This window comes from Takifugu flavidus, chromosome 22 (assembly GCF_003711565.1).
Source record: "Takifugu flavidus isolate HTHZ2018 chromosome 22, ASM371156v2, whole genome shotgun sequence".
Classification (NCBI taxonomy): Eukaryota; Metazoa; Chordata; class Actinopteri; order Tetraodontiformes; family Tetraodontidae; genus Takifugu; species Takifugu flavidus.
Genome location: NC_079541.1, coordinates 4,296,084 through 4,323,014, shown reverse-complemented (window position 1 = coordinate 4,323,014; position 26,931 = coordinate 4,296,084). Strand labels below are relative to the sequence as shown.

The window sequence follows — 26,931 nt, the reverse complement described above, 5'->3', positions numbered from 1 at the left end:
TCCAAATCTCCAACTTAGCGCCTGCTGTGCCACAGAAAAACGCCTCGGATGTGCCTGCTCCCAACCTCAACACTGCCGGTCTTGCTCCTCCATTAGGAATGCCATTTTCCCACCAGCGGGTCTCAAATTGAGTTTGGGGGTGGCTAATATTCCTGTGCTTGGATACCTATGGGTTGTGTGTGGTAGCGTGTGACATTATTCATCATTTAAGTATAGAATATTAGATTGTGTCACTGATTCTGACTTCCAAGTGCCACACAGCAAGACAGCAAGTAATAAATCAAAAAGGCAGACGACTGGTAATTTCACTTCTCCCAGAAGAAACAGGAGTCAGATCACACAAATTTAGAAATATTGAAACAGTTCAGAACTTGCAGATGGTGTGGCTTTTTTAGTAATAACTTGTGCTTCGAGATACTCTCAGTTTCAAGTGCTGTCGCACAATTCAACAACTGTGAAATCAACTTTCAAGCACACAGCATGTGGAGCAACAAGCGTTTCACTTGGCCAAACGTGCCTGTCACGAGCCTTGTATTGAACCAATTTTACGCAGTCACTCCTGATAAATTACAACTTTTCCTTTAAGTAAACATTATGTATCAGAGCATTTAAAAATATTTAACCCAGCATGAGTTGGAGTACACCTCACGACAGCTCTGAGCAGCTCAGAAGACAATTCACAGGTGCTTAACAGCATGTCATAACAGCCACTTAGATACTAGGTAATTGAATTAAAAGGAGTTCAGAGCTCATTCAGTAAGAGCTTTGTAAGAAGTGCTACCCAACTAAATTGTTGAGCTTTCTCTCATCAAGCGCAATGTTCACTCGTCATTCTTTACACAAACACCAAACGTTATATCAGCAATGTGTTTATGGAACACAGCCAAGAAAACAGCTCTCAAAATGATCATTAACCATGCAGGCAGCAACTGAGCAGTAGGCAATTCAGTCTAAAGACAATCGCAGAGGAACACAATTACTGTTAGCATCACAATAGAACTTGACTGTTCCTTTGAATATTTGTTCACTTTCTTTCCTAGTTTGCATTTACCATCAATGTGGACAATGTTCTTGAAGTGCCAACAATCGTATAGCGCGCAGTTGAACAGTTTCAACGCAGCAAATCTGGTCTCTAAAAAGACAGTCTTTGTTGCTTTGTGGAAATAAACCAACTCTAGAAAAGGCGCCTTTGCCACATCTGTACAGCAGATGTTGAAGTTGCAGTCGTTCTGTGAAAGACATGCTCGCAGATAAACAATGTTATTTGCATGCTGAGCTTAGATTTGTGAATGTTTGGACTGCGATGACTGCGAGGGAGAGCTGTAATTGCTCTAGTCTGCGCCACATCATCTGCAGCATGATGATAAACAAAGCCAAGTGTCCAGCTCGGACTCATTTAGTGCCGGGATGCTACGTTAAAGATAGTGAGGCTGAAGAGCGATGTGACAATGTGATGGATTTGCTGTTTCATCTGATCAGGGTTGCAGCATTTGATATAGAATAATTTGATTATGAGGGAGAATGATTAAACATTTGTCATCCACATGTCATTCATAATAAAATAGAATTAACTACACAGATGCACAAAGCAGTGAGAGAATGTACAGATACCCAAAAGAAAAAGTCCTTATTTGGTCTCTTAGGTGTTACAGAGAAAGAAGGCTAAGCTAGCCAGTCAAATACTCTTTGTGCATGAGTTTGTTGCACGATGTAGATCAGTGGCTCCTGAATTTTGATCACTCTTTAATCTTACTTTTCATTGTCATTCACGTCTCTCTCCCATTACAGTTTTCTTCATACTCATTATTCATTCTTTCTAGGAGTTGCATTTAACTTTTCTTTGTGCCGACAGTTTTTCCCCTTAAGATAGGAGGAGAATGGATGAAAATTCCCAATGAAATGATTCTGTTGTATTTATTCACACTGCAGTTCTCAAGAGTTCCTGGCATGCTGTTGCTCAAAATGTCCCTTGTAGTCTTATTTTCCGATAAATGCTGGCACCCACTCTCATTTCTGTCAGCACACTCTAGATGTGGGAGTCCACTTGCCCACACAGGCTTCAACAGTTTTTTGGGGGGCTCAAACTGGTGCTAGTTAAATATCAGCTGCTTGGGGCCTCACTGTGGCCTTAGCAGAATGCTATAAAAGAGGCCAGATGGTGTGATCACCCAGGGAACACATGGCACCTCGCGACAGACGCCTCTAAACATCATCATCTTGTCTAAATTATAGATGCATGCGAAATATGGAGAGATCTTTTTAAAATTTTAACCCTCGAGTGTCCTCCAAGAAATCAGGTATGTGAACCTGCTATGGAAGTTCCCACTGCCGGCATTCAACAAGACACATTTTTAACCATCTCTGTCGCGTGTTGAAACTTTATCAGTGGCGTGCAGGCCTCGTTTGCGCTGCTGCGAGGGCACAGTGTGATGCTATCAGAGGGTGTATTAGCTGCTGTGTTAAGCTTTAATAAGGAATAGATTAGGGTATTAGAATGCAAAAGGCATGCATCCGTGTGCTGAGGAAAAGGACCGTAAGAGGCCTGATAAGAGCTGTTTCTGCTGATCTCACACATGCATGGATGGTCTCCAGGGAGCTGTTTTGGTCCAGCTCAGTGTTTACACATTCATCACAGAGACAAGTTGTATTGCCAGAAATTGTATCAGTGTAGAACGGACATAAGCAGAAATCCGTGCACACCCCAACACACATATATGTGCATATACTCACAATTACAAAACAATACCTTGTTCTGTAATGAAATGATGCATCTTGACCTCAGAACCTGCAGTCTTGCACCTATCAAGCCCTTGAGATAAGCAGGCTGAGGTTCAAATCCTCTTCTTGTCCCCTAATTAACTCTCAAAGGTCCTCTTGACCTGAATTTTACACTTGAAACCCTTCACTATTACACCTCAAAAAACTGGATCCCACATGGCAAACCTCTCTACTATTCCCAATTATTTTCCTTCCTACTGTCCTTATAATGACATCTTCTCATTAGGAAGTGTTAAGATTATCACCTTAGAGGTTAATCAACTGGATTTTAAGAAATCCAGACATTTTATGGGGAAATATCCAAGGTTTTAGCTGAATATGACCAGGATCATGGACAGCAGCATCTGAAGACATTGCTGCAGTCTTTGATCAACCCAGAGCCAGTTACAAACAGTTACAAACCAAAATCACGCCATACAGATTACTTCAAAGCACTGTCAACATTCCAACCATTTTGCTGTTATTTTCTTAGTCGGAACTAAAGACCAAAGAAAAGCAAACTAAAAGCCATGTTATTTCCCCTCATCTAGGTCCATCATCTTGTCTGTGTTTTATACTCTGAAAGGCCAAAGGTCACCTCCTTTACAGAACACCCGTGATTAGACTGGATTCACTTCTGTCCAGATACACACAGCACAGGCCATGGCAGTGAATTATCACAAACATCAAAAGCTGCCTATCACCAATGATTATGGCACAACATTAGTGGGAACGTATGTCAGAAAGATTGGGAGACGTAGGTGGGAGTGTCTGATATACGAGATGGTGTGGACTGCTGAACCTTTCATCATCTCATCCATAAACTCCAGCCAGTCATGAAATGAGGATGTTAAAATGCTACTGCCAACACAACCAACTAATGGAACAGCCAACATCCTTCTACACATCATTTTGTTCAGAGAACGCACCACTTAAACAAACGCATATATTTTTTAGACCTAAATGAGAAACAGCTGAGATCCTTAATGTTCTGCAGTCAAGGGACACTGAAATCAAGTTGTTTCAACAAATCAAACACGGCCATTAATGATTTAAATTAACATAATAGTAAAGAGTTGTGCTTGACATACAGCACCTACAACAAAAAATATACTCCAAGATTAAGGACATTTACCATAAAACGCTGCAGGATGAGAGTAGGCAGTATTAGTAGCACTGCCGTTAAAGCTATACATTTTGCATTCTCTATAACCCATTATTTAAATACCTAAAATCACTACATGCCTTAAATGTGCAACAGCATTGATTAATCCTAAACAATAACCCATAATCTTGGACACATGTGCTCCCGATGAGATGAGTTCTGGTCATTTGACGACATAAGTGCTGTAAATAGGTAAATTAAAGCCGACCGTTGGTCCACAGAGCCAAACACTGCTGCTTTTACACCTTTTGGTTAATGACTCTAATCCAACCTTCATTACTAAAAAAAAGAATCACTGCTATATTTGGGTTGGATTCCACATGGACACGGCATGTGTGCACATGTGCAGTAAGTGAGATTTATGGAGAAAGTAAACAGAGATGCTTGTCAATGCTGCAACCTCTCTCTCTCACTCACTCTCTCTCTCACACACACACACACACACACCCCTAGCTACTACCCCCTCACGTTTACTGCAATGCACCAGCAGTGGTTAGCACACTCAGAAAAAATGGAGAAAGAGGTATCTAGGAAGAACTGCAGGGAGAAAGAACCCACTAATTATCGAGAGACTTGTAATTTAGAGTGCTACAGTTTCTACTTCCTCTTCATTGATTCTTCAGATGCAGTTTTTAATACAGCCTCATCAATAGCACTGGTGGTCTGACAAATGCAGAGGCAATTTTTCAAACATTTAAGGGTCAATAGTCATTTAATCTGTAGCTGTGTCCCTTGAGTAAAGGGTCTCGATCAATCATGGGCGATGAAAATTCAAATCGGAAGCAGAAATGAAGCTGATCAATGTCCTGTGTCTAGCCTCTACCACCACCCCACTTGCATATGACCGACTTTTCCTGGATTGGAGACATGTTTGCATTCAACCTTGTGTTGTATGTGCTTCTGTGTCGGCAGCATTCGGAAAAGCTTTGGCAGTGCAATGCACCATGACTGCATTAATACCTGTTCTTCCTTTGTTAAGCACCCAGGAGCAGCAGATTGTGGTAGTGAAGAAGAAAATTGTCTTTTGTATGTTTCAGAGAAACAGTTTTTCAAAGACTCCTCACTGCTTATCCAAGAGGCTTCAGTCCTAAACGAACTGGTGGGAATCCCAGAGTTATAGATACTTGGTGATTGTTGGTGGCTTTCATGTGATGTGAACGATGGTGAAACTTTCTGTGGAGCGACCCAGGACAGTGGCTGGCAACTCTTCCACCTGGGCGACTGAACATTCAGCGACACTTTTTCACTTCTTATTCTGCCACGCTGTTACAGTTTAAAATCTAAAACTGCAGGACAATTAGAACCCACGGAGACCTAATTACAGCCAAGGCCAAGTCTCCAGCTTCTTCTAATGGAGCAGTCGAGCACATCCCCAGGGCAAAATCTTCTTGCCAGTTAATTATGCCATTATTCTATTATACCAGATTGACAGAGAGGTCCAGAGCTCAGCTTGACCTCCAGCACTCAGTGAATTCAAGAGATTCCCCGCAGAACTGTGCAGGGCTGTATTATTCCAGGGCTTCTGACTGTCACCTACCCTGACTCCATCAATAAACAGGCACTAGGATGAATAATGAGTGGGCGTAGGTCCAAATTAACCTGCTAAAGTGTCGACACTTGTGATTTTCCACTCCTCAGGTTACCAATACAGGAAGTTTTCCAGGCTACACTGATTGTGAATGAAAGAGTTTCGGTCAAAAGTGCTGGAGATTTATAAATTGTCTCGACCCACTTCTCCAAGCATTTAAAACAGATCAACTAATAAAATATCAATAGCATGAACAATTATGATAATACAAATGCTTAAGTAGACGCTGCTCCCTGAGAGAGTGATGTCATTCCAGGGCTATAATGGACCTTTAATGAACTTCAAATCCCAAGCCAATACATTTCCACTGCATTATCACTCTCCGACCCTTGACCTCCCTGTGGAGTAGACAGAATGCTCTCCCCCTTTCAGAGCTCATTTAGTCACCACACATGCATTAAGACTGACCACTGGATTGTAGAAGTGTAGCGGCGCTATTAATGTGGTATGAATGAAGAAGATGTACTGTGATCTGGCAGTACAAGATGTGCACCCATCTTTTTTCAGTTTTAATCCAAAACCCTGCTGATGTGTATTTGGTACCAATATATTTGTCCAATATACTGGGATTTATGTGAACATCAACATAAAACTCAATTGAACTGGTGAACACATACTATAAAATAGATCTGAGTGTGTGTCGAGTGCAGCTATGAGGATTGCTAGTCTATGTTTTATTGGGGCGGTTGCTGATTTTAAATTGGATCAGTCCCATTTCTGCTTCCATCTACTGTGTTTGCAATTTGAGATTGACTGAACTAGAATAGAATGTCCTTTCTAAAGTTTGTGTGCAACTTTTTCCATGCACAAGTAGAATTTTAAGAGGAATTTAAGATGACATTCGAGCCTTCAAACTAATATCCAAGTTAAGAATTACAACCTTACACTTTGCCTCCCCACACCATTGAGCCTGCACTTCTCTGTCCAGACATTTGGATTCAATGCTTTGTATCACAATCGTTATTAAAATTGTATCCATCCAAATTGGAAATTCTAAATCTCTGTGGACAAAAGATGGTGGGTTTTTTTTCAAAAATGTCTTATTGAACAATAATCAGCACACTCCGCGGTCTCATTTTAAAGTGATGTTTTGCCGCAGCCAGCAAGTAATGAGAGACTAGAGGTGAGGGATGGGATGCAGAGTTCAACTAATTGCCTCATGGAATTTTGTGTCTCCTTCATTATAAAGCAGCTTCTAAGTGTTATTGATTTAAGGAGGGCTGTCTCACAGTCGTGTGGTATTAGAAAGCCCAACTGCTCTGAGGTTCTGCATTATTCAACAGGCATTCTGACATGACGCCTCACAAGGGCCTGCCAATTCCTCTCAGGTGGCATGGGAATAGCCACTCTCAACCATCTACCTTTTTCTCATCACACACATTCACATGTATACACACACACACTCCCAAAACTGGTTCATGGTAAAGAATTACTATATGAAGCTACACACAACATGGAACCACAAACTTCCCCTCTGAATAGAGGTTGTAGATTGTCGTTTTGCACTCTGATCGACCTTTAAGCCCACTGCAGGGTTAATCTATAATGAACTGACTGATTCTGATGTCTCCTATTCCCATCAGTGGCTGCTGGACATCCCAGTATTTCCCTGCAAAGTGGCTGCAGACAACCTATGCCACCTGCAGTAAACTCTCAGGAAGACACAACTTGGATTATATACTGTATAATGATGCACATTACCTGTGCCATTTTCTAGTTTGCATTTTATTTATTTTCTGATGTTCTGACACTTAATATTGGACTTCAGTGCAAAAATCATATCTACAAAACTCAACAAAAATGTAATGAACCTTAAACTAACCCTTGGCATATACATTAATCATTGTTTCATCCCAAATTTCTAATAAAAGGGGCATACAAATGATGTGTATTTTTTTCACTGATTGCAATTATCTAGGGGATCAATACCTTACAGCAATTAACATTTAATATCCTTCCACAGCCACTTACTCCATTAATGGCTGATTGATTATGCAAAGGTTGGAAACCCTGCAGCTGGGAATGGCATGAATATTATTGGTGTCGGTCAACAAAGGCAGGCTGTTCTGCTGCAGAGCCTGTGACTCCAGCTAATACAGCATCAATATGAAGTCACAGCAACCACAAACGAACCGACCAGGAGTTATTTTTGCAAGTTTCTCTCCTGCTCACACTTCCTTTCTCTTCTCCTTGACTTGCACTGTTGGGTTTTGTTTGCGTCTCATCCCAATATCCGCCATCACTCCAAATCCCGTTCCCTTCCTCCCCTGCAGTTCTTCATAATCTAATCAGCTGTGATGTATTTCTGAGTATCAGGGAACTGCTTTCCATTTCAATCAAATTCAAGCCTTTCCAAAGAACCCATAATGCAATCATTTCATACAAAATTCAGGCCCAATTTAGGCCCTATAGACTGTAGATGACTGATAAACACTCCACACCACTCCTTTTCTTGTAGTTCCAATATTTTCACAGTGTATCATTTTATTATTTATTTAAAAAAAAAAAAAGACACTTTGCATTTCTGTGGTGATATAACAGAGTTTAAATTGGCAAAATAGGTAAGATAACTTAAGAAGGAACATGAAGAACGACCGATATAAGAAGCCCAGACAGGTGTGACTAGACTAAAGCATTGTAATTGAAAGAGGAACCTTAGCTGGGTGGACACTTTTTCCATTAACAAGGGACAGTGAAGCAGAGTGATGAGGAGGGGGACTTAAGGTTTCGCTTGATAAACACTTTGTTTTCTGCTGACGATCAGAGGGGGCATTTCAAAGGATACGTCGACAAATCAATAGACTGATTTGTTCCGGCTTCTCCCTGTTCAGACGCGTGCTTGTCCCTTGAGAAGTGGCTGAATGGACTTACAAAAGGAAGGAGCGATGAAAAGAAGGGAGCATGAGAATGAAGAAAATAAATGAAACCTAAGAACTAAAGAGCGAATCGTGGACGCGGAATTTCCTTTAAATGTGGCAGACCAGATGAGTGTATCTGGGTTGGGGATTCAAATATTTGCATGTCAAGAAATGAGATGGTGAGTAAAATAAGAACATTCAAGTACACTGACCAAATCACAGACCACTTTGTTCTGCTTCATATTTATCCAATTCCAGTTAATTTTCAAGATGACTGACTTTATGTCCAACTGTTAACCACAAAACTGAATGTCCCATTTTAATTGTCTAATGGAAGAAATGTCATGTTGGTCAAAGTACACATAATTCAGGAAACCTTACAACCAGACAATTCTCTATTTGTGAGTGAACTCCGGCACAAAATGATCTAGAATTAAAGACATTTTCGAAGGGTCTAATTGAAGGTCAAACGCAGCATCACAGACAGCGAGAAGCGATACAGTTTCCACTAGAATGATTGAAGAACTAGAACCGCGGAAGAATGTGTCCGTTCCTCCAGCTTGAAAACACTTTCACGACCACTCCCTCCACAACAAATAGTTGCTTCTGTGGTATAAAAAGGCGGCAGCAGTTCTCTGGTCACATTTATGTCACCATAAAGGGAAACTTATATAAGAAAAGATGATGCAAAAAGAGGGGGAAAGGTTAGGTAATAGCACGGCAATTATTTATCGTCTCCACAAAAGCAAAAGAGGCCCCGGTGTATAATGACAGCATGCAATTGTGTCTGCAAAGATTTCCATTTCCATTACAGCATTGTTCACTATTGTGAGATTTTAATGTCAGTCAAAATGCTGAAGCACCAAACTCATCTCACCTGCCTTCCAGATTGTCTTGTCAACAAAAAGGATATTTCTCTATTGTGTATTCAATGTGACCGTAACCACAAAAATCATAATGGTTCCTGCTTCAAGTCTCAATTTGAAATGGAATCACAGAGAGAAATAGTTACACAGGTTATATATCAAACAGGATATTACTGTGATTTTTATCAGGGCAGGATTACACTTAATTAAAAAGGGGTTTCATCAGTGACCCTTGTTCTGTACAGTAGGTTTATCAAGATTTCATCTTCAAAGTGAAGCTTGCACTTGACCTGTACTACATTATAAGTAGTTTATAATACGTTTCCAAAAGCAGAGTTTGTGAAAAATTCCGACTGGACATGTGCAATATTTTAAAGATAATGCAAGGTACTGTTTAAGATAATCAAATTATGAAAATGTCAACTAAAAGGATAAGAAAATCATATTCCATGTCAAACAGGTAAACTCTTGTCTGTCTCGAGACAAAGGAATAAATAGGGAAGTACGAAAGCATGTCTTTGAAAAGTTTGCTTGCGTAGCCGTCCCTTTATTTTTCTTTGTCACCAACTTCTATCATCACTTCCCTGGAGCGTCCCTCCACAAGGTGAGTAGAAAAAAAAATGAATATGATAATAGCAAAAATACACAACAGGAAAATCTTCCCACATAAATGAGAAACACAGCCAGGGGTGAGTAGATAAGGAGCGACACATAAACGAAAAGTGTAAAGGTATAAATGTTCCACAGACTGCAGGTATAAATATGTATTAAGAACCAGCACTGCTGGTGCATAGCTGTGGGCTCCCATTCTTCCGCATGGAAAATAGCCATAGATGTCGCGATTCCGTGTTTTAACCAATCAAATCTGCCCCTGGGCAGGTCGGGTTTGATGCACAGAAGGCGCAGTAATCGCAGCCAATCCTTTTGTGCCACTGCTGGGCCTTCTAGGTCACAGACGAGGAGAGTGTAAGGCTTATAAAGGGGAAAGTCACCGAGCAACTGCAATCAGCCCCTGGCTACAAATATGCAATAAAACCATTAAAAGTACAATTTCAATCTAGGCCCATTGTTGCAAAGTTCATACCATTCTGGTCCAGAGGAAAGATTTTTAATTCCTACTATATAAATTCAACTCACTTCATTTCATTTACAGTACTGAATTTTAGAATTTCAGAGTGCTGTGTCATACTGGGACTTGCAGAATTTATGAACAAGTGAGCAGTTGTCACCATCTGAAGTTGTCCCAGCCAGACACTTAACCAATTTGATAAGATTATTTCCATATATAGAGGTCTGAGGATTTGTTGCATGCATTTATTTATAGCGTTAAATGCATCATCAATAGCTGATGAAGGCATCTCTGTCAATCCCTGTAGCGAGTTCAGCTGCACCACTTTAAAGTTTACAACTTCAACTTATCTCTGATATACCCCCCTCTGCACTCATTTTTCTTACACTTAATGTCTGAACTAAAAACTTACTGCCTTTGGGTTTATTGGGTTTTAGGGAGAAATGCCTTAATAATTTTGCAGTCTCTGTCATCGCAATCATGTAATGTGACTACAGTCGACTGTAAACTTTAGAAAAGATTAATATTTGGGTTTGGAAGCCAATTTTGGCGAACTCAAAAACATTCAGCGCTATCTTGGAGCAGTTATGCTGCAATAATCACACACTGAACATTTAAATCTAGTTAATAAGGTGTAAGTATCTTAAGGGGGAACTTGCAGCTCATAAATATCATTTAAAGTGAAACCAATATTAAACTTGTCCTGACTTTAGCAGAATAGCTCATATCTCCAGTGGGAAAACATCTCTTTGCACAATTTTTGTGTATAATGGGAAAAGCTAGGCTTAATCTTGTCAACTATAGCACAAAGCAATCTGAAGGGCTGATCTCTGATGACTGAGATGGATTAGAATTAGACAGAAGCTCAGTCTCAACATTGTTCTGCAGTCACTGTGGCTAGAAGAACAAAGACTAAAGAAGTGTAAGAAACATCTGTGGAGGAAAAATGGATTTTTGGCAGAACAAAAATGGTTGAGAAGACAACAAAAACAAAAAGTGTCAGGTGATTCTTTTATTTTGAGTAGTTTAACAAAAATCAATGCTTTACAACATTTAAAAAGGTTTTTTCCAAATATTTGCTATCTTGAAATTATTTGTACTGATCATAGTAAACCACAATGGCCAAGCAGATAACCGCAGCAGTTGATCAATGTGGTTACAGTTTGATTGAAATCAATCTCCTGATAAATAGTGCTGCATCATTTACCCGTGGAAGCTATTCATTGCTAACATTTCAATACCTGACACAGAATGATGGATAGATATCTTGTTTGAAGATTCAGTCAGTGGGCAGATTATAGGCAACTTTAACCAATGGTTAGATAATGCTGAGCTGACTGGTGGCTAAATGTTGCATAATTAATATCAATGTCCACAGATAGGATAGATGTGTTCATCTGATGTTAGCTTAAGGTGCCAAGGCATATATTACCCTGAGAAATAACTGATAGATGGAAAACAAGAACTACAGATTAAATTAATCCACAAGAAGAAGAAAAAAAACAGATGACCTTATCCAGACTGAACACCAAGAACAAAAGTCCAGTCAGTTGATGCCCTGGGTGGCTGTTTGCACTATAACGGGGCCCTTCTTCTGCAGAGATCAGAAGCAACAGCCCTTGGCCCTCAGAGGTCAGCCTTCGAGATTCCTGGTTTTCATCCTGACATCGCATGTTTATAGACCAAGACAGTAGCACAGAAAGTCCTGAAGAAATAAATCACTTAAAATCTTTTTGTGGCATGTGTGAACCATGAAAATGTAATTGCCACGACACTAATTTCAGGAGGAGCAGAAGAACTGGTCGCTTTGTGTTTCCATCTACGCTCCATTACAACTGTGCAAGTGGACAATGTAGCACTTACAACTCATAATAATCGCAGGTCACGTAAGTACAACCCTCCAGGTACACACACTGTACCCACACTCCCCTACAGCACTCAGACTAGACACAAATCTTATATGCACTAAAGCCCTCTACCCCTTCAACGCACACACTTTTTAAGTAAATATGAGATCGAGAGCATGTTTGTGAAATTGGCTTGGAGCTTTGAGCCCTTCAATAAGTCATGAGTCGAGTCAAGGAATTTGGGTTTGTGGCAGCTAAGACACTGGAAATAAGATAAACATGCTCAGTGCTTCCCTTTAAGGTTCATTACTCTGATGTCCCATGTGAGCTCGAGAAAGGAGGAGGAGTTAATCCATACAGAGTGGGAAAGAAAAAAAAACACATTAACCGAGACCTATCCATCTTCCGGCTGCTGACACCTTCATTTAAATCTCTTATTTCGAAAGGATGTGGAGGGAGAATCGTCTTCTGTATGTACGACTCTTCACACGGGGGTGTGCAAATGTGTGATATGCCTTTGCAGTAAAAAATCCTTCATTATGATATTTTCAATTTAAAAGGGGGCCCAACATTTCCTGCTATTTGAAAAATTAAGTGGCATTTCTGTGGATTAATTTCCGACATTTGGGAGTATATTCATAATGCTAATGCGGGTTGCTGTTTTGATATGCTCTAGGGAATGGAAACTGCAGTCTGAAGGTGAATTCCTATTAATCTATCCCAGGCCCATATTTTAAACATGGCCCATATTAAAACTGCAGTTGGCGTTTCATCAACAAGAGGTCTATAATACCTTCAGGGAAAGCAATGCACGATGAAAAATTGCATTAATAGTTCAGTCTTATCTTTTGAAACTTTTCAGATTTCCCTTACAATCTAATCAATCTTCACCCAAATCTCTCACAAGCTAATGATTATATATGTTAAGTGGTCTTGTCGTCAGGTCTCTAGTTGCCCAGTATAATTAGGAGCCTCAGAAAAAGGATCTACTGGTGTTAATTAAATCAGCCCCTGGTGTTCCCAGCTCCCCCAATGAGACCAGTTTTGTGCCAGTGCTGCCAATATTACAAAACAATGCTCAGCTCACTCCTTCCTCTCTCCACCCCCCCCCCACAAACACACACACAGAGACACCCACCCATGCCACGATTGGCACTAATCAGACAATTAAGCCTGTTCTGGAGCCATGGGCCTATGTCACATGACAGGAGTGTTATTGGAGGAGAGGTAAAGTAATATAGGTGACTGGAAACGCAGCACGTCACATTAAACACCTGTGGCGTTTTAAGGGCTCTGCTGCAGCCTTCACCTGTTTAATGGAATTAATGAAATCGCTGTTGAACTGTGACAACTCGAGCATTACCATGAACAGATTCATTTGTAGAGGTTGGTTTCCACAAAAGATTTTCAAGAAGTTTCACTAGTTTTAATATCGTGTCCAATCTGACCAATGTTGGGAACGTTTTTAATCTTGGAACGTCTTATGATATGACACAATAAATGTGATCTATTAGAGTGTGCAGCCATGTTATTAGGTGTAAACGCTGCATTAGCGTTATAAAACCACCAAAAGGCCCATTGGAGCAGTTCATCACAATTTCATCAGTAAAAATTCATTTAGTTGTTGCCATTATTAAAGGCAACATTTCGGTTTGTATATTTAATCAGTTGTGAAAAATAGTGGGAAGCTGCTGTAGAAGGCTCGCTTCATTACAACTAATCAACTGATCAGCGCAGTCCAAAAGTGAATTTACGTTGGCGATATAGAATCTTGCACATATTGCAAATACTATTACATAAATGTTGAATAAGCAAGCTGCACACAACACCAGCGACTATAGATTTTTCTGTACTATGGCTCGTCTCGTGTGTCTTGACTTGCACTGCTTTGTCTTGGAAGCATTTGGAAGCTCTTCACTCCCAGGGTCAGCCTCCGTCTATCATGGCAGCCAGAATTAGCAGCGGCGCTGCCAGACAGTGGTTTCCCTTTTGCTGTCAATAAAGAACGTTTTGTGAATCATAAATGTTGGGATCATTTATGTTGCCTCCCTCGAGTCATACACAGTTGTAACACCGCAGAGCAAAAATATGATCTGACAGGATATCCCCGAACGGCAGTACAGCGTAATATAAAATTCAATATCACAGTTTAGAGCACATTTCTGGGAGTGATCCAAGTTTTTCCTGTTCCCTTGCTTTCACTCTGAACACCACAAAGAGAGTAGAAAGAAGCATAATTCAGTTTTCTTTGGGCCGAGTGAGAGTAGAACCCCCATGGTAATGTCATTATGACAAATACTGCATTCGGAGCGGCTCACACTAACACACACACACCACTGGGCCAAAACTTCAGGGAAGAAAGACCTGCTTTAACAAAGTAGAAAATTATTTCTGATGCATAATAATGAAGCAGAGCTGAATCAAAGCCCTGGGACCACTGCTCCACTGCCACACTGACAACAATGTAGTGTATTTGCAACTGGTTTTTCAGCTGCGTTGGAAAAAAAATGGTTCAATCTAGCCTGACTCACCAATAAAGCTGCTTTTCTAATCACTGCAGTTCAGTTTAGGATAGTATGCCATTAACACAAAGAGTCTAGTTCTTATGATTGAAAGTTAAATCACTTTTAAATTAATAAATGTTGTAATTATCTGCAAAATCATAAAGCCAGTTGTGCAGAAAGAACACACCCTCAACTACACACAACTTATTGTTCTGCCAAATGCTTTGTCAGCGGTGAAGGTCACAAGAAAGACGAACGCAAGACAGGAAATCAGATACAAAAACAGTGCTCCATGGGTTCAAACAGAAATCCAAGTACAGCAGGTCACCTGTGGAGCCCTGCGAGTTTAGTAGAGACTGAAAGAACAGGAAAGAATCCACAAGCCTGAAAACTTCCACAGGGAGGACAGATACAGGAAGACTGAGGAGTATTTAGGTCTCTTTAGTGCCGAATTGCAGCCCCTACTTGATTGGGTGCTTTGGGGGGAATGGAAAAGCTCTCCAGCCAGGTGCTTATCTCAGACCAGGGCTTACAGAGTCAACCGACCGCCAAACTGCTTTACCCTGACAGCCAGACACTTACAGGCTAAGTTCCAATCAGCCTGTGAGGAGCAATGTCCGGGAAAGATATTTCTACCAAGTTAGTGAAACTTTTCCTAAAAAGATATTGCCTTTTAAGACTTGACCATACATATGTTTAAAGGACCACTGCCTCTAATTTCAATATTTACCAAACGTAGCAAATTAAAGCTAAAGCAAATTAATAGGCGAGAAAGGAAAGTGGAAAGGTTAAACACAACTATTCCTAATTAGGGTCACCGAGAGCCAAACTCGACCAGAGTCGCTCCCGTTGACGAGGCTTTCCACCAGGCTGATCGGTGACATGGGACCCGCGGATATTTCACATTTTCCTCGATTGCAACGATCAGCCGTAATGTCCTCATTCACTAATGCGATCATTGAAGCCATTGTCGTTCTGAGAAGTTTTCCAGATGCTCCTGTTTCATAGATTGTAGTTTAATTGTTGTGTCCATTAGTTCTGTCTAAATTATTTTGGTATGACCTGATTGACCTTCACACTTATCTGTCCAGTCTTGAATGCCCTCTAGAGGTCATTGATGTTTCACCTTTTCATCAGTTAGCACCAAAATTGTCAAACATTGGCAAAAAAAAGAAAAAGCATAAGAGTACTTTTAGAAAGTACAAGTGTATGGAGTTAATAAGTCATTTAAGTAGACGTATCACAAGTAGACATATCAGGTGATCATTTATCAGTTTAGTCAGTCACTTGGTCACTAATTGGTAATCAGCCCCAAAAATCCTCATTGTGTAAAGTCTTCTGCTGAGTAGAGCAAAAGAGTTTTCATTTCCAAAATTTGCATTAGAAGAGATGGCTCACTCATTTAACATGAATAAAGTGTAATAATTACCCAGCAATTACACTTTAAGATGCTTTTAAGATAAAAATAAAATAAAATAAATAAACACCTCTTCCCAAACCTTCTCAGTGATGAAACGGTGGGAGAACATCTGCGTTGGAGAACGGTCTCATTTGCTGTTCAATAACTGTGCACCTGTCATTATGTGTTCTTCCATGAACCCCAGCAGCAGTGGCACAGCGGCTGCAATAAAGTTATCACTGCATCTAAGATGATATGATGACGGCATGATCGGCCTGACTGAGGTGTGGGGGGGGGGGGCAATGAGATAGTTCAGAAGGGCTGCTGATAGTGAATAAGAAAGAAAAGGTTGAGCCCAGAGAGAGCAGAGGAAAAAGATAGAGAATGCGATAGGAAAAAGTACAGCATGTGGGGCTGCAGGCCTCTGTGTCCTGCAGGGGATTACAGATGGCGTTCAGAATTAAATCAAAACTGTGCTGACTGCCAAGGAATGGGCTCTGCATCACGGCGGGTAACACAGGGACGGAGGGGAAGGCTGCCACAGAGGGAGCAAGGGCTGCAGCCGCAGTTTGAAAATCGCTTTCAAATGAGTTTTTGAAATATCTAAAAATAAATTGCCTTTGAAAAAAAGTCAACACATGGCTGATACGCCGGCTGGATGGGGGCCAAGAGAAAAGTGGCTCTCTCCTTCAATTTGTCCTCATTTGAGTATTCTTCCATACATTGTACCATTTGTTTTCCAACATTCTATTCCCTTCTTTCCTCTCCCACTATGACACTAACCTAAATAGAAAATAGAATTAATGCTTCAGGCACCGATTACATTATTTACAAATGGGTGGGTACAATAAACATTTAAGATGTAACGACTGCTCACATCTCTGAATCATGGCCCTCTCGATTTAGTCTCTTATTTGTCTTAACTGCTTATACGCTAACATCCTTCCATTGCTGTTGCTGATCTGGCATGTTAAATCATTACTCATCGGTTTTGGAAAGGTGCGTTGCAACAGAACACCCATCCACACCTTGGACCATTAACGCTCAAGAGTTCACACAGCTGACCATGGGCTTGGTGCCCGACAGGCCTTAAAATTAAATCTCGGTGCAGCCAAGCAGGTGTAATTCTCACCTCTGACCTCGCAAATAGCAAGGCTTTCAAATGTTTCACTTTTCTGTACTTCTGTAGACTCTTGTTTTGGCAAATGTTGGAAATGCTACCATAATGTGCACATTTCCTCCATAAAGTGAACAAGAAACAGTACATACCAATGCATGGAGCCGTTGGTCCCCTAAAGTGAGATGCCAGCCAAAACATACAGTATCTATAGAATGTAACAGACCAATTTTTAGGACTTTTTCCATCAATAGCCAGGATTTAAAAAAAAAAAATGTTCCCCAACAGTCTCAGAATCTTATCAAGATCCACTAACCTGACAGTGCAAACTGGTTTCCTGAGACTGAGAAACATTACACTGATTGTCACATCTGGCTGCCTACAATTTAGCAGAGCAGACGGAAGAAAAGGGAAGTGCAAATACTATGAAGAATGAGCCACTTTAATGTGGCTTTCTCTCTTAATGTGTTCAGCATCAGTGCAGTAAAACAGATGATTAAAGCTGATCATGAAGGCACGTCTGCTATAAAATGCGGTATGTGTGAGAATTTCCTCCAATCATTAAAATGACGATTTATCCTATGCAGATGCAAATCTACCAAAATCTCAATTAAAGTGTGGCAGTTGGCACATGCAGAGTTCCTCAGACCAAAACATCTCAAATGGGGCTCCAGACTTTTTTTTTTTTGGCGGCTCAAATGGGACTGGGACTCGAGCTAAACTGAAATTTGATTTAAGAGCCTCAAAGCACTAAATTTAACTTTTAATAGTGAAAAGACTAACGTCTTGACACAGACAGCAAATTTACAATGGTCTGAAAGATGACAGTGATCAACACCAATGCAGAAAAAAATAGACAGTAAATCAAGGACAGGACCCAACTGCCACAAGTCCCTTTAAACCCATTAGCAAAGAAACTGAGACACAGATGTTTAAAAGTGCACATGGCCCAGAAGAGCTGGCCTAATCACAAGATAAGTCCTTTTAATTTTGATTACTTGAGACTTGTTGGCATGTAGCGGGACCCGCTGTCACTCCAGATACTACAGAGGCATACTGGGAGCATCAAAACAAGAGAGGTACACATGCTGGTTCCCAGTGGTGCTTCATGGGAAGCCAACAGCTGTGGGGAAAGCTTGAAGATGGCACAGCGGTGATAAATAAACAGGAAAAGGACTCGACTGGCTTCTGATCATATATATTAAGACATGAAGACAAACACTGTAATCAAACACAACATTCATCTGGCCTGAGCTGCAGTGGGAGCAGATAAACAGCCACTGGAGGTCGGTCCGGAGGCAAAACCAGAGATAAATTCATATTATTTGGCTCAACATTTTAGGTTTTTGGGAGCTACAATCGAAATAGAAATAATACTGTGCAGTTTTAGGCAATTTAATCCCATAAGAAGGAATCTTAAATTCCATTTCTATGCTAGCACGCCACAGCCTCTTTCAAAATCAAAATCACAGATGCTCAAGAGCAAATTTTCCATTTCATGAGGGTAGAATGTGGAAATCCCAAGATGATAATCAATCTGAAATGACCTTAGGCCTTGTCATAACATTGTCACACAATCCAACAAGCACAATCACTATTGTCTGGGAGTAATAGAACCTACAACCATCTCAATTTCTTCAATTAGTTACACACACACACACACACACACACACACCTCTGGCAGCCCAGGAGCAACAATAATACATTACAACTGCATTTTGGAGACATTATGAATAAGCAGTGATTCACAGCAGCTGCGTGATTAAAGACGCAGAGCCTTCAGGCGTCCGGAGGCCTAATGATCCCACTCTGCCTTTTGTTATTCTCACTGGCTGAGGGCACGCCACTAAGCAGCAGCCCTGGATGTGTGCTTGCGCCGAATGAGGCCTCATTATTAACAAGCTATTCACACAACCTTGCGTTGAAACTGAGCACCCAGCCGTGATGGATGAAAGAGTCGGATGCCCGGGTGTCCCCCTGGCGCAGATGGGCCTGCTCCCTCATCTTGCATGATGATGTTGATGTCCACGCGTGTGTGTGCGTCTGTGTGTCAAACTGACATATGTTAGTGGGCATTCATTGCTGGCTCGTAAATTGCCCTCTTTGAATGCACTGTCCAGCCCCGATGGCGCACACTCCCTCAGCGATCGGCAATGTACATATTTACATAATGCTCTAATGCAATAAAACAAATGAATACAGTCCTTTCAGTGTGCTTGGAGAGGCGCTGTGGCACACAATGAACCTGCCCACGCCATTTCTACACAGCAGCTGCCTATTCAGAGCTTGCCATTAAGATGCAATTTAGGCAACAGTTATGTATAGATGAATTAGAATAACAGTTACATGGCAACGAAACTCATTGTTTAGGCTCAATCCTGCAATAATTACAACACCCTAACCTACAGTTAGTCCAAAATTTTTGGCCTGGTCAAAGTTGGTTAGTTATGCATACCCCCCAAGCTCTTTCTACCTATCAGATTCTGGATCACCCTGCAGCTGACCATTCGCTAAATTATTCACTCGAAAATAAGTCCACATTAAAAATGCATTGGACTTGTGAGAGTAAGACACAAGCATAAAGTCTACAGCTAAACACATGGATGGAGGTCAGTGCACCAAAGCTATTATGAAGATCATGTGGGACTCTTTATGACATGCTTTTGAACAATAACCCTTTGGAGTGTGTCTAAAAACACATTTCCCCAACATACAGGGGAAAATATAAAAACAAGGTTGAGGAACCAACCAGTCACAACTGAAAGTTGACTCTCAAAGTAGAATTCTTAAATTTATACAAGATCATACGCTAATGAAGAGAAGCATTCAATTGCAGTCTACAAGCTTACACAGAAAAAAGGGAGTTTCAATAATGATGACACAGAACCATCAAAACCAAATCTGAATTTGTATCACATGCTTAACTAGCATGTGCGCTAAACAAAGACAGCAGGATACAGCCCTCTGCAGTATCTTAAAAGGCATCACGAATCTGCTTGTTTAGTACGGTAATAAAGATAAAGCTGCTCAAGATTGCACAATGTTCAGATCGTCTGATTTTTGCTGACAGGACCAGACCGCCTCTGCTGAGTGTGAACCTTCAGACCTCCGCAGGACAGGAGGCAGTCCGCAGACGAGGACTCAGCAGCTCATTACGCCAGGTTTAATGGCCTTCACCCTGGCCCATGACTATGAAGAGCGCTGCTGGAGGCTGAAAGGTCAAAGTTCACGCAATATTAACAAGGCCGAAAAACTCACATGTGAGGATGCTTTCAGGGTTTCATATCTGTCTGTATGCATTTTTAGAAAAAAATAAGCTATTTTACACTAGCAGTTGTGATGAATTTCTTGAAATATTTCAGTCTTTGCAAATATATTAAGAGTGTAAAAATATCCATAGAAGCTGCTTGGTATATTTATTACTAAAAATCCTTAGGAAATTAGTTATGCCAGCGTAAATGTTTCAAATTCTGCATTATGTAGAAGGATATCCAATCATCACACCGACTTCGGTACGAGTGCCTGAAACCTATACGGCCTTCAAGCTCTCCCCTTCTCCACTGGTCTTGCTTTATAATTCTGCAGTCACAGCCCTGTTTTCTTCTCTCCTCTAGAGAGGTGTAACGGTCGGCTGGAACACAGAGTACAAGCAAAACAATGAGGCCTGTTGTGAAATGGCCATGGAATCAATGGGGGTTATAAGAAGGCAGAGCACGGAACTGCAGCTGGTCAATTATAGAGAGGACATCAAGCACACACACGTAACCGTGAAAGCGGCTGGCCTTTAAAAACAGAGCTACTTTTCACCACTCAGCTCTTTTTCTTGTGCTCTACATAGATCACTATTAGGGACTTGTGATGTGTCTGTGGCATAAAATCAGACTTTTATGGACAAATTGATATTCCTCCAAAGATGGTTCTCTTCAGCTTAAAATGGACCTGAAGCCAGTCAGCTTCAGCTGTTCCTCCTGCGGAACAAAGACCTACAGCTGGGAAACCTTAGATTGTTCTTTGTTCCTTCTCATTCTCTCCTTGTGTTCTTGTTTTTTAGGTTGTTTTTTTTAATTCCTGCGGAAGCTTTTTTCCGCTGAGGAACCTGGTTCTCATCAAATGTCTTCAGCTCAGTCTTAGAACAGACTATTAAAGATATGCAGCATTGGTCTTTACTGTGTCATTGGGTTCATTTATGTGACCACAAACCCCCAATAACTGGGATCAGATAAGCGTAGAGCATCAACATGACGTCAAACAGAAAATATGTGAAACCAAAGTGACTCAACAGCATCTAACTCGCGCTGAAGCATTTATTTTGAGCAAAATCCCCGTTTCGTATTACAGATTGACGGGAATGAAGGTTGTGGTATTTGTGCACAGTTTGTGACTAATAGAATTTCATGTTGAGCATTCATCGCATAAAAAAGAATTTCGATGAGGCTTACTAGGCTGCAGCAAATAAGAATTCTACGCGGCTGGTTTGGAAGCATGCTGCTGGAGCTTAAGATCTTGTGATTATGCAGATGTGATGCTGCACATTAGGTCAGAAACAGCAAGACATAATGCAATAAAGGAGATTGTTTCTGCTCCCCTTCCCCCTTGTTAACCACATTCAGGGTTCAACAAGCACCCGTGCATGAATAATAGTATTGTAAAGACGTTACTGTGGTCATGTGACCATGTGCTCCCTTCCTACCGAGACTGAGCTCTCTACAGGTTTGGACAGTGACCCAAGGACTGAGTTCTGTCTCTGGGTTTCCATCTTTTCCTGAAAAAGGTCACCTCTCTTTGAACTAAGAGGCTTTTACAAGGTTGCCAAACTTTTGCCTAGCAACCCTGATTATTGTACTTTCTTTGGCCATTAGACTTGACAGTGAAGAGGAGGTAAAACCGACGCACAAAAACCTAATTTTCTTGAACAATCAACATGTATAAGGAGACATGGAGATACACCTTTTATATTCAGACTCATTTCTCCTTCAATGACCCAGACATCCACAATAACATGCAGATGTGTGAATATGGAAGTAATGAGCTTTTAAACCACCACACTTTGCTTGTTTTGATGTGTTCCTCAGGTTGCAGAGACAAACACTTGACAAACACAACGCCGTACACTGCTTCATTGTCTTTCCTTGAAAGATCTTGTTTTCTTTTAATCCCGTTTTTCTTCTTTATTATCAGCATTTTGTCTGAGAACACACTATTCTCAGAGAATAAAGGCAGAGCCTTGACGTGATTATCTATTTTGAAAACATGAAATTCCCCTCGTTGCTCCCAACCACAGAACTCACTTCACAATGTTCTGAACCATTTAATTAAACCTGCATTGACTGAGATACCATTAATAAAAATAAAACAAGACGGATAGAGGGAAGTGAGAGGCGACACAGTCGTAATGAAAAGATGTGAATGTGTAGGTCACAGAGCAAAATGAACAGAAATATGAATCAATACCGGGTTCATTATACAGATTTCAGGCAGTAACACAGAGAGGAATGAATTACGAACAGACAGCTGATCCAAACAACACTAACTGGGGAGGCATCAGAAATAAAGTGGCATTGTGGAAACACCTTAAAGGACAAAAGAGGGCTTAAGATACACCAAAGAAGGACCAATGGTGGAAAAGAGGGATCCCAGATGTGCACAGCAGTAGCACCTGGTGAGATGCAGGAGAACTCCAAGCAGAAGGAACCCCACAGCACTGGAGATCTATCAGCACCTGCGTCACCTCAACACCTCAGGAGGGACCCACCTGATGCCACCCCAGAGAGCAAACGCCACTCTGAGAAGGAACAAATCAACTGGCCCAAGAACAACGACACAGAATAATACCAACTAGACTAAGATCTCAATGAAATGCTAGAAGCCACAGCAGCGGGGACAGCGGCGGGGACAGCGGCGGGGACAGCGGCGGGGACAGCGGCGGGGACGAAAGTCAATACTCTCACCACTCTACCCTACAACCTGGCAAACGAGCATTTTGGACTTGAGAACAAAGTTAAAGTTTGAGGGGAGAAATTCAGACACATATCACGCTAAGCATGAGAAAAGAGCCCGGGCTGATGAAGGGAAGGCATTAGGGACCTGAGGAGTGAACTTTAGGAAAGTCTCTGCAGACTCTGAAGAGCAGAAAGCCAGAGGAAGAAGGCAGAGGGCTGTTTTTTGCCAAAGGAGGAGACCTCAATTGCTGACCAATGCAGAACAATCTCACTGCTAAATGTAGAAGGTAAAATCTTTTCTGTGCTGGCCATGGGGACGGCCTCCTACATGACAGAACGCTGCATCCACAGAAAGTTAGAAATGCAGGTTTCTGCGGATGCCCAGAACATAGCAGCACTCTCGGTTAGATGATCTTTGAGGCTCAAGCCAGCAAAGGGAACCCAACTGTTGTACGACTGGATTTGGCCAATGTCTATGGATTAATCCCTCACCCATTCAGATTTAGAACACTACCAGATCCTTCAGCACATCAAGAGAATCAGCATCAGCTACTTTGGTGGAATCCAGCTACGTTACAAGACCGCTCTTTTTACAACTCTTCAAGTGAGGAGGCCTAAAAAAAAGTGTATCGCAACTGGCTGCACAATCTCCCCCACACTCTTCCAACAGCCCCCAAATAAGAGGGTCCATGGAAAAGTCTTCCTGTGACAACTACAAGTCATATGAAGGCGAGGTGTGAGCCAACTGTTCTGGGCCACATGAATGAAGTTTAAGGCAAAAAAACCTATGATGATCAGGAACAGGAAACTGACCAAGGGAAGCAGCTCACAGGAGGGAGGTGGTAGCAGGCAGACCGCGCTGCCACTGCCGACCCACCACCAGGTGGTTCATCTCCCCTCCGCTGGAGTAGAGAGGAAACTTTTACAATGTGAATATCAGTCCTTGCAACATCCTTTTCCCTCCAATCCAAGATGTGTGGTCACAGAATTCCATCAGTGTTATATAATCAGGACAAATTAAGTTCAATGTGCACATTCAACAGTCATATGTCGTCAACTTCACCTCCCAGAATAATCTAATGCACAAACGGTCGGCAAAATCATTGAAATCTGGAGAACTCTCGTACGAGCCCCTAGAACAAAACATCTGGTGACTTTCAAGCTTTCAGAGAACCCCATGAAATCTCAACACAGTTCCATGAATGATTGCTTCGTGTACTCAGAAACACTTCAGAAATCCATTTTCTGAAACATAACTTCCTGTTGTTGCATCTACAAATACAAACAACTACATCCATAAAGACTGCAGACTAACAGGCAGACCTACTTGCAGATAAACATAGTCAGAATTTAAAGTTAAAAATAAAACTAAATCCCACTCTTGACATGTCCACAAGTTGCAGATAAATCAAAACTCAGATTGAACTTATTCTTGATTGTCTTGTTTTGACATTGTGCATAATTTTCCAACTTTCCAACTAAAAGCACTGATATTCATGTAAGTCCATAGTTGAAAACATTAAAATGCTCTACATCTCCAAGGCCATACTAAATATAAGACAAATACAACAATGCTACCATGTCCTCTTGTCATTTCAAGGTTAATACCTGTAGAGGTGCCAATTATTCAATGGGAAGACAAACTTATTTTATACATGTAAAATAGGCACAATAAACTGCATCTTAATTTGACATTATCGACAAAAATCATGACACACAGCACAGAGCAGGGAAAACTTCACCGCAGGCTAAGTCAACAGAGGTCATCGGTGCCTGTTCTCAGAGTTAAATATGAATTCATTTGTCACATGCTTGTATTCCGTAGCATGACTCTGCAGAGAAGCAGCCTTTCCATAATTTTGTTTTCGTCTGGTTTATGGTACTACAGTGCCCCCTACTGGCCACTGTGAACGTTACCTCAATGCGGATCTACAATTCTTAAATGGAATAACTTTAAAAGGAAGGTTTGCCAATGTTGACAGTTCTGTGTACACGTGTCGTTTCATATGAATCACACCAACAGCGATAACCTAAATCTGAGCGCACAACCAAATTTACTCAGAAAATGGACCGACTACTCATCTTCATCAGTAAATATTAAATTTAACAAATCTTTCAACTACAGTGTGAACTCAAATACTGCAAAGATAAAACATTTTGTAACTGAAATGATGAAACACTGCAAAGGTAGACTAGAAACGATATTTCTACACCACAATCCTCAACTTCTTCATGGTTTGAACCTCTCACCGATCCTTGTGACGGTCCACACAATTACCTTCAATTATCCTCACTTCCAGCTCACCAATTACTGCCCATATTGATTCCAGACCCCCAGGCTGTAATCCTTATCTATACGGAACCACAGCCCATGGCCGAACAAGCAGAATAGAACCAAATAATAGGACCTTGGCTCCTTAAAGCTCGCCTTCTTTTCACTGTCTACGTCACACTGGTGCTTAGCTAACAGAAATGCTTTTCTATTACAGTTCCCTTGAGAAACAAATAAGTTAAAAAAATTTAAAAAAAAATAAAAAAAACTGTTGAAGTTTCCTAATTGGTTAGAATACAGACAGGTGTCACAATATTCAAACCCTAAACAGTCACCAAGATGCAAAATTAATTTAAAAAATATCAAAATCAAAAAAGGGAACCAAACAAATGGCTCCAGTTCTGATTTATTCATGCAAAAGCAGGGTGCATTGCAGGGAAACCTGTATGAAAGAGACAGGAGGAGAAGGAGTCCTGCTAGATTTTTGAATATAATCCTTGCTGACATTTAGGAACACACAAACTCAATCAGCTGTCACCAGATGTACAGCCAGTGGAAACATCCATCCTCTTGGGTGGAGGCGAGGGCCGCAGTGACGCCTCCCCGACACCGATGTGCTGTACAATACTGCCCCCTTGTGGTGGCATGTGTTCAGACAGAGACGACAGCGTCGAAGTTCAAAAAAGTAGCGCAAAAAGGTCCCTCAAGTCTTACCTTCTGCACAATTTCCATGGACACCCTGCAGCATCAGCGTCACTTCAGGCCACCGAACCTGTTGAAGATGTAATATCAATTTTATGATGTCAGAAAAGCCCTGGAGAGGATTTTTATAATCCTCAAACATGGGCATTACATTTTTAATTAATTGTCACTTGTAATTAACTGACGCGGCCGCTGGCATTTACCTCCCCAGGTGTATTTAGCGTCAAGTGAAGAGGTCTTTAGAGTTCAAACACGTTTATCTGTAACTGGAAAAGACACAGAGAGCGTTAAAATTAATGTTTTTCTCATTTATATTAAAGAGACAACTAGTACTACTGGTTGTTCCTCAATTAACCCTTTCCCCAAAAAAGACAACACCTTTTTTCGTGTGTGTGTGTGTGTGTGTGTGTGTGTGTGTGTGTGTGTGTGTGTGTGTGTGTGTGTGTGTTAGATATTTACTCTGATAGATATTTTTTTGGTAGTGAAATATAAATCACACTTACCAAAAGTATAAATATTCGACCAAACCTGACGCAGCGCCTCCATCGAGCCTGTCTGGGTAAACCAGGTGCTGCTAATTGAAACCTATTAACTTTATTGACAATGGCCTCGTGAACACAGCACATGAATCAGACCAAAAGAAGAAGAAAAGAAGAAAATTCAAAATCAATTAAAAACATCAGTGCAACCACAAATTATTTGAAAACAATGTTTAGATTATATAATATTGAAAACCAAAAATAAGCAACAAGTAAAACAGAAGTTCCGGTAAAGTGAAAGTTTGGTCCATGAAAGGGGCGTGGTTAGTCTAGATCTAATGTGGCATTCATGTTTATCGGATATTTCCA

At 41.0% G+C, this 26,931-nt stretch overlaps 1 long non-coding RNA gene across 2 annotated transcripts in view; it reads right to left on the bottom strand.

The window, feature by feature from the left end:
- Positions 1-26,822, bottom strand: part of LOC130519003 (uncharacterized) — a 54,560-nt gene extending 27,738 nt beyond the window's left edge. The window contains exons 1-3 of one of the 2 annotated variants that reach the window (XR_008948195.1): positions 26,587-26,822; positions 26,287-26,349; positions 26,096-26,153 (exon numbers count right to left, since the gene is read on the bottom strand). This is a non-coding gene — a long non-coding RNA (uncharacterized LOC130519003). The remainder of the gene's footprint in view (positions 1-26,095; positions 26,154-26,286; positions 26,350-26,586) is intronic. The other variant, XR_008948194.1, reaches the window with a different exon arrangement.
- Between the last annotated feature and the right edge of the window lie 109 nt (positions 26,823-26,931).